The sequence below is a fragment of the Panthera tigris genome, chromosome A1 (genome assembly GCF_018350195.1).
Source record: "Panthera tigris isolate Pti1 chromosome A1, P.tigris_Pti1_mat1.1, whole genome shotgun sequence".
Taxonomy (NCBI): Eukaryota; Metazoa; Chordata; class Mammalia; order Carnivora; family Felidae; genus Panthera; species Panthera tigris.
Window position 1 is genome coordinate 182,330,455 of NC_056660.1, and position 15,713 is coordinate 182,346,167.

A 15,713-nucleotide genomic window follows, 5' to 3' on the forward strand; every position below is an offset into this window, starting at 1 on the left:
GAGCACCTTCTCTTCTTACATCTTATGCTATCACCACACAATGAAATACAGGAGACTTGTTGAGCAATGTCCTGGAGAGCCCTAAATTGGCCTTCAAAGGTAATAATTTAAGTAATAATTTGCAATGTAAGAAAACTACTGTTCAGTGAATCCAACTTGTTGATTATTAGCAAATGCATGAGATCAGAATGAAGGATAGAGAACCAGAAATTACATTTTTGTGGAAATATAATATAGGATGCTCCACTAAAGTGGCCTGGGTCAGGAGCAAGTAGACTGGAACACTTCAACTTGACAGATATCTGTTCTACATTATTTTATTTCACTAGCAGCAGAAAATCCTGTTAAAAAGAATGAACATATCAACAACAACAAAAAATGATATGGAAAGATAGCCGTGATGTATTAACTAAAACAAATAAGCACAATTGCTAAACTTGGCTTCATTTTTATCAAAGTCTGCTTATTAGTGAACATATAGAGCAGAAGTCTAGCCAAATATACATAGGAACTATTAGCAGTAATTAGCAATGATTATCTCTGGGAATGAGATTATGGAAGTTTTAAAATTTCTGTATTGCATTCTGAAATGTCTAAATTTATTTTGTAACATGAGTGTTACTTTGGTAATCAGGAAAAAAAAGATATTTTAAATTTCATAAAGATAGCATTTATAATAAATTGTTGTCTTGCCAGCAACTGTCCCTTTTCCCCCACAGGATCTTTACTATTCATTATCCATGTGACTTAATTTTAATTCCTATCTTACAAGTGAGAAAAAGTGAAGCCCAGAGTAGTTCAATGATATATCCTTGAACATAGCTCTAACAGGGAAGCCACCAAGAATTTGAATTCAGGTCTTGAAATTCTACACTAATAAGTTTTTCCTCTTGTCTACATTATGAAATAGACATGTTACATTAAGGTTATTAAACTCAAGTAAGGGAATCCAGGGCATAGTTTAATCTATTTAAATTTTATTTCATAATATCACAGGAAAAAAAAAAACAGTAGGTATAACCCATTGTTTCAAATAGAGAAGCTACTACAAGAGTTTTGAGAGACTTATAAAAGTGACATGTGATAGTGCAATTAGGATAGGTCCTAATGAAGAAGAAATAAAAAATGCATTGTAAATGAAAACCACGAGAGGATACAAAAGGATCAGAACCTTCAGGAATGAAAAGAAATGGTTGCCTGGATTATAAAAACAGTAATAGGAAAACGAAAACTCAAAATGAATTAAGCTGGTGAATAATGTTAAACGTAACAATTGGCAATTTTATAATATTCAAAATAGGAACAACTACCAGGCAAAGAACTGATGCTTCATGAAGTATAAATGGTATAATACAGTCTTGCACTATTTTTATTCAATATATTTGTCAAGAAAATGATATTCAGACTGGGAAATGTAGAGTAATAACTGAAGCCCAATTAAGTGGATAAATTATTTTTAAGTCTATCTAAATGAGTTCAGATACAGATGAATTGTATTCCAGGGTCTTGAAAGAACTTATAAATGTGATTTCTGGAAGATAGGCCATTTTAAAAACATTTTCTGTAAGGATAGTTTCTAAAACATGAAGAATCTGACATGAAATAAACGGTTGGTCAGAGAGCTTGTAAATGACTGTGAAGATGTCAAACAGCACAATGCATGAATATTTAGAAAAGCAAAGAATAGTATGCAATACCAAAATGCTTGTGCCATGACTGGTTTATTATATTTTTTGGTAAAGGAACTAGACTTATAGAAAATAAGGTAAACACAGTATACATGGAGTTAAGAAGGCATTTAACAATACAGTTCTGTATACTTACAGAAGATGACTGAGAGGCATGCTTGGTTAATGATGTAATTAGATTCACAGTTGGTACTAAATCCTTATCTTAAGTGTCCTGAAAAAAGGATAGGTAACAACCTGGAGAAATTTATCTAGGGTCCTGATGTATAACTTCACTTCTAAGTCTATTTGAACTTATCCTGGCACCAGACAACATTTCTAAATGAGTTACATAAGGACATTAACCCAATACTGACTATGCAACATTTGTATATGATCTTAATATGGAAGGTCTAAAATCGTGAGAATGATAGATCCAATCTAATGATGACACTTAATCAGTAAATGTAATTCCGGCACTTTGATGTATTAATAAACAACTGTAATATATTAATATTGTAATTAATGTAATACATGTAACATAATTAATATATTAATTACTAACAACTGTATACATATATACGATTGTTGGCAGATAGGCAATTTTAAAAACATTTTATATAAGGATAGTTTCTAAAACATGAAGAATCTGCCATGAAATAAACGGTTGGTCAGAGAGCCTATAATGACTACTCATATATATATGTGGATTACATGCAAATATATATATATATATATATATATTTGTAGGGAACTTCTCTCTCTCTTTCTCTCTCTTTTTTTTGCATGCACCAAATATATTCACTCTCCACCTAAAAGCACCATGGTTTTCCATTAAGGAACCAGTTTGCTCAACCCTTAGACCCCCTATCTGATGCTTGACGTCTGACTCCTGGATATGAGCATGTGATTCAGGGCAGACAATGAGAAAACTTGACTCCCTGCAGGCACAGGGATTGGTACACTCAGGAAAATAGCACTGATGGATGAATCAAACCATCTCTAAGATTTTTGCTAGAACTGTTGAGAAGAAGACTCTTTTTCTACTGAGGTTGCTCAGCTGTAGGAATATAAGTCTGGATCTTCTGATAGCTATCTTAGTAGCCTAAGGGAAGAACTTGCCAGAGAATCATGCCAACATAAAGGAAAGACAAAGTGGGAGTTGATAAGACGGGGATTCCTGATGGCATTGTTTTAAACTAGGATCTAGACATGCCTAAAGTCAGAGACCAAACATGGATTATTATTTACAATTCTGAGTAACACGTTCCAAATATGAGTAAAGACAAACTGAAGAATATGACATAGCAAATTCAATTATCTTGTGATAGGCTTAACTAATCGGTAAAATGTGCTTTTAAACCTTAAATATTATTTCAAAAATTATTTATAATGTCTACTTAAACCCAGCTTCTTACTTTTGATTAGGAACTATATATGCTCCTATATAAAATTATGATGAGGCTCTTAGCTCATTATTTTAAAAGAATCAATTCTTTCATTAAATAAACTACTACTGTTTGACAACTAAGTATCAAAAATACCTTAATTCAAGTAACATGTAATTGGGTTATTACTGTAAGTTTTAAAACTATTGAACATGTCAAAATAAACTTAAAAAGTTTTAAAAGATAATTCAGTAACATTTTTAAATATACATTTCAAACTTCTTTTTTGACAAAAATACACAAAATGATAAGGTACTAAGCAATATGAAAGAATATGTGAAATAAACAAAGTGCTATTATAACTGATAAAGAATGGTTTTAGAACAAGAAAAGAAAAAAAGATAAGCAAAAAAAGATAATAAGTTCCTTACCTATAATGGAAATGGATCATACATCAAAATTAACTACAGAAAACACAATTACTCAAAAATATATTAAAAAAATTAAACTGTATGAATATAAAAATTATTCTAATTTAAAAATGAGATTGGGCGCCTGGGTGGCGCAGTCAGTTAAGCGTCCGACTTCAGCCAGGTCACGATCTCACAGTCCGTGAGTTCGAGCCCCGCGTCAGGCTCTGGGCTGACAACTCAGAGCCTGGAGCCTGCTTCGGATTCTGTGTCTCCCTCTCTCTCTGCCCCTCCCCCGTTCATGATCTGTCTCTCTCTGTCCCAAAAATAAATAAAAAACGTTGAAAAAAAAAATTAAAAAAAAAAATAAAATAAAAATAAAAATGAGATTATTTTGCCCACTTGACAAAGATTGTTAAACTTTGTTATTTTGTTCCCATCAGTTGATGGAAGCATAAAAAGCATAAACTTTTTTTGAAAGCAATTTAATAAATTTATCAAAGTTCAAATTATGATAATGTTCTTTGACTTAGTCAAAGAACGCTATTTAGATTACATACTGAAGAAAATAAGCAATACAGAGGACATTTGTTGCACCATTATTTATGCTATTAAAAATGAACAGCAGGGGCTCCTGGGTGGCTCAGTCGGTTAAGCGTCCGACTTCAGCTCAGGTCATGATCTCATGGTCCGTGGGTTTGAGCCCCGCGTCAGGCTCTGTGCTGACAGCTCAGAGCCTGGGGCCTGTTTCAGATTCTGTGTCTCCCTCTTTCTCTGACCCTCCCCTGTTCATGCTCTCTCTCTCTCGGTCTCAAAAATAAATAAATGTTAAAATTTTTTTTTTTTTTAAATGAACAGCAAACTATTCAGAAAGAGAAAAAATATTTTAAGTTATTTTAATTTATACAATTGGACACTATATAACCATTAGAAGTCACTACCCTCAAAAAATAGATATACATTACAGTGCTAAATTCAAAAAAAAATGCACATGTTATGATTCCAAATTTTATGTTAAAAATTCCAATTTTTAAGCATTTTAAATGGCTGCTAATAAATATATCAAAGCATATTGTTATTTGAGTATATGTGATTTTCTTTTGTAAATATTATCACATTAAGAAAATTCCCCTACCCTAAGCATAGAATTTGATGAAATCCCTGAAACCAACTTAGACTTCTCCCAGGCTGTACATCAGAAAATAAGGAGTTACTATCATGACCTCTAACACTATAAATTAGTTTTACCTGTTTTCAAATTTCATACAAATGGAACAGTGTGATATTACTCTTTTGTCTGGGACTTCGGCTAAATATCATGCTCATGAAATGTATCCATGTTGGGGTATGAAATTTTCAATAAAGCATTTTCATTGCTTTATTGTATTTCATTCTGTGAATGCACCATAGTACATTTATATCAATTCTACTGTTGATGAACATTTGGGTAGTTTCCAGTTTTAGTTATTACTGATAGTGCTGCTATGAAGATTCTCAATGTTCATGTCTTACAGAGGAGGACATTCTCAATGTTACATGTCATATATGTATATATATATATATATATATATATATATATATATATATATATATCCATATATATATATATATATATTTCTGTTGGGCATAGTTTTAGGAGTGGATGCGTAGAACCATAGAGTATGGCTATGATCAGCTTTACTAAATACTGCTAACAAGTTTTCAAAGTGTTTTTCACCAATTTATACTACCACCAGCAGGATTCTTGTTTCTTTACATCCTCGTCAAAATTTGACATTTATTTTTTGTCTTTTTTATTCTTTTTTATTTTATCTCAGTTTAGTTTAGTTTAGTTCAGCCATTCTAAGGGGCATGTAGAGGCATTTGTTTTGTTTTGTTTTAATTAGCATATTTTTTATGATTAGAGAAGTGGGATTATATGTGATTTCAATTTTCTTCCTTATACTGTTTTGTAATTTTAAATATCTCTATGAACAAATATAAATCCAAAACCAAATAAAAATTTCTAAACAAATGTGCATGTATTGCTTTGTACCATATCATTTTTCTAAAATCAACTGTTGGTTTTATATTTTATCTCAGAAATAAGATTACAACTTCAAAAACAAGGATAATACTTCTTATTGCATTCCATATAATTTGGAACAGAATATTTGAATTTGGAAATGTCAGTTAACAAGATAATTTTTTAAATTTATTTTTCCTTATTATGTGAAAGTGTAGGCTTGATATAATTTATTTCTTATGGCAGAGAGAAATAAGTAGACTGAATGTTTTCCTCCTGCTAATTCAATTCAAACTGTGACTCTTGCCATAATATTATGTAAATGTATATTCCAATGCATACCTTTTTCTGTTCATACATATTTACTATAAACATATACAACCACTTCAATGGAAAATATATGAATTTTCCAAATGAATAAATACTATGAACTATAAAATGTCTACATAACTTATTTTTTTAAATGTTCTTCAATGATATCAACTATATAAAACTTGTTTATGGGTGCCTGGGTGGCTCAGTTGGTTAAGTGTCCGACTTTGGCTGAGGAAGTCGGTTCAGAAGTTTGAGCCCGGTGTTGGGCTCTGTGCTGACAGCTCAGAGACTGGAGTCTGCTTTAGATTCTATATGTCCATCTCTCTCTGCCCCTCCTTACTTGTGCTCTGTCTGTCCCTCTCAAAAAAAATAAATAAATAAATAAACATTAAAAAAAATGTTTAAAAATACAACTTGTTTAGCATATAATATAATCAAACAAGTTTAGACTAAGTATCTCCCTGGCAAACCCCCCCATAATAATGCTTAGGTAATGCTGAGTCACACTACTTCTAAATCATTTGGGTTCTAACACTTCTCGCTAACAAAGATCTCTGCCTGACGGAATCATTTCTGGAATTATGGGAGAGAGCAGGCTCTTCCACCTTCCTAAATCATGGATATATTTGACTAAAAAGCTGTCATTGTTCTATACTTTCTCTCAGGGTACAGAATGCTGGTCTCAGTAAAATATCAAGTTTTCATAGTTTGGGAGGTGAGAAGAAGAAAAACGCAAGGAGATTATTCATTTTCTTCATTGATATTTAACTATAAAACTTGTTAGTAGAAAGATGGAAATTGTTTTTGGTGTAGAAAAGCTGTTTCTGAGAAATAGAGTGAAAGAAACTCTACTTACTGCAAAGGACACATGAAAATGTCAGCAAGTCTAAGCGAATTTTCACAAAGCTTAAATTAGTGGGTCTGATTCCTTGTAAGAATTACCTTGATCTTATCCCTAAAAGAAGATCTGTTCAATAAAAGATATCTCCTCTTATCCTTTAGAATGGCACTTTGGAGACATTAGAAGACATGTATTTATATATATTTTAAGGTGGGGGTTACTTGCTTAAGGAAGAAAAGCATCAGTGTGTGTAGAAGGATGTCTGATACATAAGTTATGAAGCAAATGAGAAAATTATGAAACATTTTTCCTATAAATCATAAGAACCTTTTAGAATCTAAATCTGATTTAAGAAGGTAAACGCGTTGTCATAAGGTGTTTTGAATGACATTATTAAATGTCGTAAACTGAAGATTAACTTTCCTTAGTATAAATTTGCTTGTATTTGAACAGCAAAGATTCTAAATAATCCCCCAAAAGACTGGGTAGAAGTCTGCGGCTTGTATAAGCCTTTTACCCTTCTTTAATGTGAAAGTAAACTGGAAAAGCTGTTATACCTAAGAAAAGGGTAATCAAGAAAAATATCATTAAAGTGTATTTGAGATTAACTGTTACATGAAAGAGCTAGTCTGATACCTTATACAAGTAACTGGATTTTGTTTTCCAGTGTATGCTGATTGACTCAACGGTCAGAACAGACTGAATTGTATTTTTGTAAGGCTCTTCAACAGGCAGCCAAATAAATAGCTTTTCCCCCGCTGCATGGTTTGCTGTTTGCTTAAGCAAAAATCCAATTTCTGGAGAGGACTCCACAAGGGCTAAATTCCCTGCCATTTACAAGTGTCCCATTAGAGTAGCTTTCTATATGGAAATAACATTCCAAGACAAGGAGAGAAACGTTAGGTCTGAGGTCCGCTGTTCCTGATGTGTTTTATTATTTCTTTTTCATTTGAAGAGTAGAGCTGTTCTCCCAGGAGAAAGAAGGAGAAAGAGAGAGTCCTGTTTGAATACAAATGTCTCAAGAAAGTGGAGCTTCTTTTAAAAGTGAAATCTCTCCTTTTTTTTTTTTTTTTTGGTATGCATCAAGGACAAGGGTAGAACTGACAGCTTCACACTCAAGCTGCCTCTCATTAAAAGACTTTTTTAATTAAGAATTCAAAGGAAAAAAATCCAAGTGGAGTAGCATATATTAGAGATGGTGAGGCTTAGGTTTGATTACTGTTTCCTTTGGTACATCTGGAAGGAGCTTTTATTTGAAGGCAATTAACGATTAAAATGGGACAACCTATATGGCTGGTTTATAGGATACCATATAAAGGCCTGGTAGTTTCACAATAGGTTTTTTTTTTTTTTTTCTAGAAGGTGCTAAATATACATTTTTTGAAGGTTTGAAGAATTTCAGGAATATTTTTTTAGCTATCAAAACTAGTGCCACTGATGTTAATAAAATTTTAATTGATTATTCTAAAACAAATCATTGGGGTATAAAATCTCTGTAATGGATTCAAATGTCTAATCTAATGTACACTTGGTTTTTAAACAATCGATGTACAGCTCTTGCAAACAAATAGCCACGTACCTTTACATTAGTGGCTTCAATGTAATGATTCAATTTAAAGAAATGAACACAGATTTAGTAATATAATGTGGCTATTTAAAATGAATTTACAAAACAAACACAGGGAAAATGTCTTAGAAAATTTAATTGTATTACAATGTTAGCTTGCCTGAAATAGATAAATGTCTATTGACTTAGCTGTTATATGTACTGTAGACACTGAAAGATAAAATGGTGTTAACTATGAACACTTCACTAAAAGAAAAGTTTAAAGTATCCCCATGAGGTCAAGATGATTGTTTACCAAATGTCCTTTTCACATAGCTCGGGAGTGGTTGTGTTTGTTTATCCACGATCATCAGGGCTCTACTTTAATATTAACAAGGGTCATGAAAAATAATAAGTCAAGTAAAGCCTCAGTAATATACAACCTCTTGGAAACAAATTGTATCTAGTTAAATAACAAGCTTGAATTTTTTTTTTTTTCAAAATCCCGTTAGTCTGACTTCATATCAGAAAATAACATTAGAGTGAAACAACTTTAACTGGAAGCCTTGATTTAGCGTGAAGAGAAGCGTTTTACTACTTCTTTGAATTTTTTTTATAATGTTTGTTTATTTTTGAGAGAGGGAGACAGAGTGTGAGTGGGGAAGGGGCAGAGAGACAGGGATACACAGAATTCAAAGCAGGCTCCTGGCTCTGTGCTGACAGCTCAGAGCCTGAAACGAACGGGGCTCGAACTCACCAACTGTGAGATCATGACTGATCTGAAGTCCGACGCTTAACCGACTGAGCCACCCAGGAGCCCCAAGAATATCATAATTCACACTTGGAAGAAAGTAAGAAAGACACAAGATCTAAGACACTTAAAAGAACCTGATGATTACAGAACGCTAGTACTTTGACTTTGCCCAGATCTTTATACATATTTGACCGAGGCAGGACTTATTAGAAGAATACGAAACAGAGAACAAAACTTTAGGCTAAGGGCAAGTTCTATGACGGTGGGTCATTTGCCCCATTCCTTCACTTTTTAATTTCCTTCTCTGTAAAAGTACAGGATTTGGACGACGTTTTCATTAAGCTCGTTTGACCTTCCAAATGGTGATCCTGTATGATTTACATGTAGGGCTTTCTAGAAATTCCTTTTTTCATGCATTAAACACTCCTGCATTTGATCACCTTTTCTGATGTACTCATATCATAAAACAAACCTGGCCTTATCTTTTGTATCTCCCTACAAGATGTTGGTATCAAGAAGACAGGAATTTGGTCAAGATAGATTTGCTTACATACAACATCAAGTGATTGTTCATGTTTCAAAGCAGAGGATTTAGGGGATTTTCACTGTCTAGATGGTAGAACTGAATTTTTCAAAGCAGCCAAAGTTTTGCTCATATTTCCTTCACTTGCTGATGTATAGTTATATTAAAGATGCAGTACACATCATACATTGAATTATTCCATATTCTTAACTTACCAGTTGAGCTGATGAATTATGTCACTAGAGGTCAAGATAATATTTTAAGGTGCTAAATGCGTTTATTTAAAAAAGGAATAAAGTACTTCATTTAAATTAGATAAAAAAAATGTTATTCAGAATTATTTGCAGGTGTCAGGAAAACAAACAAAAACACACTACCTTACACAGTCACGTTCTTTCCTGTCACTAGGACTTTGAATTTAATTTTTGAGAAGAATCTCTCATCATTGAACAACTACTGAGCCAGAAGCCTTTTGCTTTTTGATGGCATTTTAAGGTGAAACCATCAACGTGCATGTGTGGTTCTGGCCACTTAATGTTAAAAGGGAAAAAGAAAGAACACTTACCATTTTGTTTCTTGATTCAAAATTTAAATTGAGTAGCTGGGAAAAATGATATAATCTGCAATGAATTCCCAATCATCCAAAGACTATTATCATACCTTTGTTATCACTGAGGGCTGGGTGCACTTTTGACCAGCTTCCTTAGAATGAGAAAATCATACAATAGGCAATGGAAGTTTCCACTGGAGCTGTTTCCTCAAGGCCAGCAGCTGAAATAAGAAAGCAAGATCTTGCAGACATTCTCATTTGGCAACATTTTGCCTCTTTCTGAGAACCTGGCAGTATTTGGCTTGTCTCAGAAGGTGAAGAGGGATCTGAACAAACACATGTTAGATTTTTGGTCTTCTCCTTCCACTTAGGAAACAAGAAAAAAATCACTCAAGTAAAGCATGGGAGATCCATGTCATCACCTCTGGATTCAACTTGAAAAGAATTCTTTAAAGCATCCATAAAAGACAAATGCAAACAAACTAGCCTACTCTATATAATAGTTTGTTATTTCCATCATTTGCTTATTCTTTCAATTATATTTTGTTGCCAATGACCATGTGCCTATCTTTTCTTAATTATTTCAGAAATATTTAAATTTACTTTATATATATCATTTATATGTTAATGATTAAAAGGATCTTAGGGGATTTATGTTTACAGGATTTAGTACTCTCAAATTCTATAGAAGCAAATTATAATTTTATAATAAAATTCATATAATTGAAAACCTTTAAGATTATTGATGTGAATGAGGTTTGCATATGTGGGTAACTTTTCATTACAAGTGCAAATTTTGTACACAAGGAACCATTCAAATGAACCTCTGCAGACAACTGAACACTGTCACTGTAAATGTAGGCTCTATTTCTGTGTACCTGTTGAATCTATGTGTCTTTTACCTAAAACTACTTATTAGACATACCCCTGGGCTCTCCCTTATTACCCACATCCACTGCCCCTATGTCTCCTGCTTCAATCTTATCCTAAAACTTCTGTTGAATGAATAGTGTACATTTCCTTATCAGCCTTGGCCACAATCCACTGGATTAATAGTGGCCACTTCACCTAAACTGGATCATATTCTGTCTACATTCAGAGTTGGAATGAAGAGGTTCTGTGTAGTGATAAGAGTCTCTGCTTCCCTAAAACTAGAGCACCAACACAGAGAAAGCCAATGTGTAAAAGTGAAGTGAGCACACGTCCACAGGAAAGTAGACGTAGAAGTGCTTATAGCACTGGGGAGGCAAGATACTTTTCCGCCATTCCAGTTCTTCGTTCATTCCTTTTTGAAGGAAGAACTATACTTCCTCACATTTGATTCTGATGGTCTATATTCTGGTAAATTCTGCTTTTTGTCTTTTTCTTTCAATACAACCTAGTCTGATGGAAGTATCTGTCACTTATAACCAAAAAAAAAAATATCATAATATACCAGACAAGAAAAGACAATAAAAATCTGACTACCCTCAAGAAAAGAGATAGTAAGCAAAATAATTACACCAAGCAAGTTTCAAAAGAGGAATGGAATTGCAAACTAGAGTGCACTTTACTATGATATTGGGATGCTGAGCCCAATACTTTCTTAATTAAATAATATTTACTTTAAAAGCTCAAGGGATATCCTGAGCTGAATCCAAGTGCATCTCTACCACTTCTGACCTTTGCCTTCTAAGAAAATGGTTTGGATACTTACTTCTGAGACTTCCAGTTTGAATCAGATTCCTACTTTAATACTCATGCTTCGAAAACTTTGAGATAACTCAAAATAGATGTATTAAAAAGTGTGTTCTGAGATAGTACATGTCATCTCAGAGTTCTGGATTTTATGCTTAAGGCAAGAATAATAAATATAGAATTGCATTAATCTTGTTCAAAGAACTTTCTGCAGCATCTTCTTCTAACAATTGTATTTTTATACCAAAGTCAAGTTTAAATCATTTTTTTAAAAATTAAGAGGCAAAGGAGACTTAATCCCTTACAGATCCAGGAGATATAATGATGTTAGTTTAGTTTATTTAGGGGAAATTTTAATCTTTAAAATAAGAACTAAGAGAAAAAAAACTCAGTCCTGCCTCAAAACTTTTAGACAATTCTAAATTTTAAAAGCATACACATCTTCACTTATTAACAAAAATGTATATTCTCATTAACCCAACAATATGCCCAATTTTCATTATGTTAGTGATGTGATTTATATGGACATTTGTGTATTATTATTCACATATACCTATATCATTCTTTGTTAAGGTTTTGATAAAGGGCTAACATTAAATTAGTACTGTCAAGAATTTCAGTAAATACGTCAAAGTTGTTTTGTGACTTATTTTAAGAATAAATTTTACCTCTATGTAAATTATCCTTGTTTCTCTCTCTGCCTGTCAATTCAATGAACATTTTAGTAATATATTAAAAAAATGATATTTCAAGTACCATTAAAGATTCTGATCAACAATGTGCCATCGGCAAATCTAGAAGTTAACACTTGAATTAGTAGAAATATTCAGTTCTTTTTTTCTTTTTCCTGCTAACCTTCCCCTGTCCTATCAGATTCACATGTGTCATGATTCAGTTTCCACATTAAACTTTCTGATTTCTACCAAAATTTACTATAGCTGATGTACAAATTTTATTTTATATTTGTGTGGTTAGCCAAAATCTCTTAGACACACCTTTTAAAACTTCAAACATGACTGTTTGATAGCTGCCTATCACTTTATAATTTTATTGAAACTACATGGGGCAAAATGTGTCACAGAATATAACTAGTGTGTTAACACAAAACTAAAAATAGTAGATGCTCATCTCAAAAGATGCAGAAAAAGCATTTGACAAAATACAACATTTGCTCATGTTTAAAAACTCTTAATAAAGTAGGTTTAGAGGGAATATACATCCACATGATAAAGTCTATCTATGAAGAACCCACCACTAACATCATACTCATTAGAGAAAAACTGAAAACTTTTCCCCTAAGATCAGAAACAAGACAGAAATGTCGATTCTCACCACTTTTATTCAATGTAGTACAGAAAGTGCTAGCTACAGCAATCAAACAAGACAAAGAAATCAAAGGCATCCAAATGGATAAGGGAGAACTGTCACAATCTGCAGATGACACAATAGTGTGTATGTGTATATATATATATGTATGTATATATGTATGTATGTATATATATGTATATATGTACATATATATATGTACATATATATAAAGCCTTAAAGATTGCACCAAAAAGCTATTAAAGCTGTTAAATGAATTCATTGAAATTTCAGGACACGAAATAAATATACAGAATTATATTTATATAAACTAATAATAAAGAAGCAGAAAGAGAAATCAAGAAAGAAACCGCATTTATAATTGTCCCAAAAAGAAGAAAATACCTAGGAAAACAAAAATAACCAAGGAGACGAAAGACCTATACTCTCAAAACTATAGGACATTTATGAAAGAAATTCATGATGACACAAACAAGTGGAAAGATCATGCTGTGGATCAGAAGAATTAATATCATTAAAATGTTCACACTATCCAAAGGAATCTACAGACTCAGTACAATACTTACCAAAATATGAATACCATTTTTCACAGAACTAGAACAAATCATCTAAACTTTGTATGGAACCACAAAAGATTCCAAAGAGCCCCAGAAATCTTTAGCAAGAAGAATAAAGCTGGAGGTATCACATTCCCAGACTTCAAGATACACTACAAAGCTATAGTAATCAAAACCTTATGGTACTGGCACAAAAACAGACACACTGATCAACAGAACAGGATAGATTACCCAGAAATAAACTGATATACATGTATGGTCAATTTATCTATGTCAAAGGAAGCAAGGGTATAGAATGGGGAAAAGACAGTCTTTTCAATAAATGGTGCTGAGAAAAACTGGACAACCACATGCAAAAGAATGAAATTGCGCCACTTTGCTATATCACACACAAAAATAACCTCAAAATAGGTTGCAGATTTAAATATAAGACCTGAAACCATAAAATTCCTGAAAGAAAACATAGGCAGCAATTTCTCTGTTTGTAATTAAAATTACTGGTGTTCTTGGAAGATCATGCATGCCATATCTTGCTTAGTCACTTCAATTTATTCCTAAAAACTCTCTTGCTATATGAAAGTCATGATGTGAAAACATATATTCCTTTAATCGTAAAGAGAAAAAATTATGATGCAGTCCAAACTAACCCAAGATACACAATATTTACAGGTAGAAAAATATATCAATTAGCAATAAAAAAAAAAGTTCATACAAATGATGAGTAACAGTTTGAAAACAAACACTAGTTTGTACACAGTACATATAGTGTACCTTCCAAAGCAGGAGAGTGGCAGGTGACTGGCAAAAATGTGTACAAGGGATGGGGTGCCTAGGTGGCTCAGTCAGGTAAGTGTCCAGCTCTTGATTTCAGCTCAGTCACAATCTCACTGTTTGTGAGATCAAGCCCCACATCAACCTCTATGCTGACAGTGTGGACACTGCTTGGGTTTTCTCTCTCTCCCTCGCCCCACCCCTGCTTGCACTCTCTCTTTCTCTCAAAATAAATAAACATTTTTTTAAACATTAAAACATATGTATAAGGGAGAAATTCTTTGAAAAATAAATTCATTCTTTTTGATACATTTTCACCAATTTTACAGACTTTAGTCAATCATCTTACACTCAACCTGTATTTAAATATACAGCTAAGGCACTTTTGGAGCAAAATTAAGGACAAACATGAGGGCACTTCAAAGGAAGTATAAAAAACATAAATGAATAACAAATAAGTACTTATAGAAGATGCTACCTCCACATCTTTCTTGCTAATCATACACAGACAATGAGAACAATGTTAGGATCACTCAAACTTGAATGGTGCACAATTCAATTTTGTTCCATATGATATGCTCTGAATTCACTCCCTTAGAATTTCATTATTGAAACAATGAATCCATTATATTGTATGCCTTCTACTATCCAATCATTATATTAGATGAAGAGTACAACATTATGACCATTAGAATAAAAATATTTGGTATAACATAATTCTAATAAAATTCCAAAAGCCAAACTAAATCTCAATTTTACCTCAAGCTTTCATGACCCTTTTTGAAATCCAATGATTTTTAGTGCAATTTTTAAAAAAGAAAAATTTTTTAAAAAAGCACAAAGTATAAGTTTGTAGCACAATGGATTTTTGCAAAATAAGGAAAGTTCTCTAACTAGCACCAAAACAAGAAACAATATCATTGGAACTCCAGAAGTGTTCTCACGTCCCTTTACTAATTGCCTTCTCCAAGATAACTGCCATGTTGACTTCTCATACTGTAGATAGTATGGACTTAATAAAAGTATAATGATACAGTTCATATAAGTAAGAAGTACATATGTCTTCTTTCACTTAAAAATATCTTTGTAAGATCATCCACATATTGATGCATTTTCTACTCTACTGTGTTCATTTTTCCTTCAGTTTTGGGCTACTATACAGACATTACAGACATTTGCTATTAATGTTCATGTACAAGTATTCATTGTAATTCATGTCAATAAGTTTTCATTTCTTCTGACTAAATAAATACCTAGGTGGCTGGATTAACTGATAAGAATATATTTAAATTAATAAGAAATTAACTGTTTTCCAAAGTGGATGCAGTGTACCTTCTCTAGTATTTGGTCCTGATTCAAGTTGCTAATATTTTAGGGATTTTC

At 32.6% G+C, this 15,713-nt stretch overlaps 1 long non-coding RNA gene across 1 annotated transcript; it reads right to left on the reverse strand.

Annotated features, from left to right (window-relative positions):
- Positions 1-1,820: 1,820 nt before the first annotated feature.
- On the reverse strand, positions 1,821-14,371 carry LOC122231721. Its single transcript, XR_006208959.1, has 3 exons — positions 14,331-14,371; positions 10,110-10,220; positions 1,821-1,902 (listed from the first exon to the last, which is right to left on the reverse strand). It is a non-coding gene; the product is annotated as an uncharacterized LOC122231721 (long non-coding RNA).
- Between the last annotated feature and the right edge of the window lie 1,342 nt (positions 14,372-15,713).